This window comes from Anopheles aquasalis, chromosome X, assembly GCF_943734665.1.
Source record: "Anopheles aquasalis chromosome X, idAnoAquaMG_Q_19, whole genome shotgun sequence".
In the NCBI taxonomy this organism is placed as follows: domain Eukaryota; kingdom Metazoa; phylum Arthropoda; class Insecta; order Diptera; family Culicidae; genus Anopheles; species Anopheles aquasalis.
The window spans coordinates 7627871-7630642 of NC_064876.1; positions in this window are offsets into that span (position 1 = coordinate 7627871).

Consider the following 2772-nt stretch of genomic DNA (forward strand, 5'->3'; position numbering starts at 1 on the left):
TGGTGCAATCCAGTACAAACAGTAGGCAGCAACCGCTGCAAAGCGTGAGTAGGCCTTTTCCACTCGGAGATGGCCACATAGAGTAGCTCGGCCATTAGAAGTAGGTCTAAGTACCTGTTGCGTGAAAAGCTCCAGAAAGGATCAAGGCCTCTTCCCCATACCATGCCTTGCGGTTCTTTTTGGGAGAGATGGGGGTCGCGCACATCTGGAGTTTTAGTCGGTAGGCATCCGGAATACGGCGCTACCCGTATCTTGCGGGCACTGATTCAGTAATCGTGTGAAGATTTCTCCAGATGTAAACCAAAAAAAGCCACCCAGGCAGGCCAAGTATGCCAATCAGTTTCTACTCTCTAGTTCCCCCCTTGCCTCCGTCCCACTATTCTCTCGAGAAGCGTCCTTTCTCCAGAGTCCCTTTATTTCAGCCGTAGCAGCAGGTACTCGAGAGATGGGGCGTTCTAGCTCTATCATCGCTCCCGTAACGACGACGAAGGGCGAAAGCCGGTTTGTACATCGCGCAAAGAACGAGCGCACTGCAGCCCTGCCCCTAACTCTGCCCTCTGGTATCTATCAGACCAAACAAGGATGGGATGGACCCACGGAGTAGAAAGGGGTTTTGGGGTTTGGTAGCTGATAGCCACTGCCCATTCGCCTACTCCACTATCCGTTGGTCCGGTTGACTCGGTTGCTCTCGGAGGATCGTCGTGATCGGATCGGATCGGATTGGAGTGAGAGGAAGAGATCTAGATGAATCAGGCAAGGGTGGCAGCACCCTCAGAAGAAGCAGCAGCAGCAGCAGCAGCAACAGAAAGGGGACTAATGGAGGATGAGGTAGGGAATTAAGAGAGAGAAAAAAAGGAAAAGGGAAAAGGGGGTTAGCACGAGGACCAGCTGAGCAGGGTGAGGGGGGAGAAAATCAAAAGTTAAACCCCCGTGGTCTTGGTGGCGCGAATAGGGTGTCGCAATCGCCAAAAAGGCGATCCGAGCGTCGAGCGTCGAGCGTCGTGAGTGAAACCTGTTTCTTTTTTTGCCTGTATCGTATCGGAGGACGGTGCCGAGAGTTCTTGTACCGCGCGGAGAGAAAGCACCACCAGCGTGCCACCCGTTTGAGCCATCAAGCTACTGACAGTCAGAGACGTGTCGCAGCGAAAAGGAGCGAACCTGTAGAAGGGGGCTGTTTGAATCCTGCATGGTATGGTGTGCGCAGGAGTCCGCCAGGCCGCAAGGCACCTGTTTGTTCTGTTTGGCGAGGTCGCGCACGCGCAGCGGGGTGGGCGCTACCTGAATGAGCAGAACGAATTGGATCACCGCAGCTGGGTTTAGGCAGAAAATGCGATGTGTGTGAGAGTGTGTGCGGTACCACCTTCTAGATCAAGGGTGTGTGGTAGCACGTGACGGTAGCGAGGTGCGTGTGTGTGGTGTGGGTGTAATAGGAGACCGAAGCAACGAGCGAGCTGTACGCGCATCGGTATCGGATGGTGTAGGCTGGGGCTGAGGCGGCGTCGTGCCGGGCGCCGGGTGAGTGAGTCCTGCGGGGCGCTGCGATCGCGATCACTGGACAGGACGTCACTGCGCCCGAAGGCTCGAGCCCGGTTATGGATGAGCCAGTATTGAGCCGTTAGTTCTGCGGTGCGGTGCTAAACGCCGGCCGGCCGATTAGCAGTGTGTGTTCTGTAGTGTATCCGAGCTACCTGATGCCTGATTCTCGAACGCCTTGTTTATCCTCTTCTCCCCCCGTTGTTGTTGCCGAAACCGACATTGCTTCTCTTTTTCTCCTTCTCTCTCCCTCCTCTCTCCCTCACTCTCTCTCTCTCTCTCTCTCTCTCTATCTCTCTCTCTCTCTCTTGCGCGCGCTCTCTATCTCCCATTTTCAACCCTTTGGACACTCTCGTTGTCATTCCGGAAGTGATCTCGCTGTCATTCCGCTTCCGGTGGGTTACCGCCGGTTACCGAAAAGCTCCCTCGATTGCAAACTCGGGTGCACTCCCTTACGGTATCCTTTTTACAATTTCTATCGATTGCATTTGTCGGGCGGTTACTACACCAGGGAACCGGTGCGCCAGCGCACCAACAGGTAAGCTATTGCCACGCCACAGCCACTGGGGCTGGGGAACTACCCTAGGACTGCACACGTAGGCGAAATTCGGACGCTCCGAATGGTCCAGGCATTGTTACGAGGGAAAGGGGGGCGGGGGGGAGGGGGGGGGGGGCTGGGGCGGAGGGCAGTTTGGTACCGGACACCCTCGCCTAGCAGGGAGTGCAGCGTGCACTTTTGCTGCTGACACGGCACCACCGCCCGGATTTGCTTGACTCAGCCATAGCCATGCTGGTGAAGAGGTGCCCTCTACTTTGTCCTAGCGGGTTAATGAGGTTGTGGGACCACAACTACGCAAGTAGAACAGAGCTAGGGGTGGGGAAGGTACCGCAATCCGGTTAACACCGGCCACCGGTTGCTGACTGGTGACCGCCGATCGGTTGCGTAACCCGCCGGAATGAATCGGAAGGATCGACATGTGCATGTGGTCCAAACCCCCCCCCCCCCACTCTCACGCTCTGTCTCTCTCTGTTTTCTTCAATGGAACGTTATGGGGGGGAGGGAGATCTTACGGGCCAGAGGGTGACCTTGAGCGATTTGAGAGGGGATGCTTTGTGGTGGAGGTAGTATCGAGAAATAGAAGAAATCGAGAAAGAGAAAGAGAGAGAGAGAGAGCAACAAGAACAGAATGGTGTGTTTCCGGGTTCGGGACTCCAGGAATCGGGAAAGGCTGCCCTTAG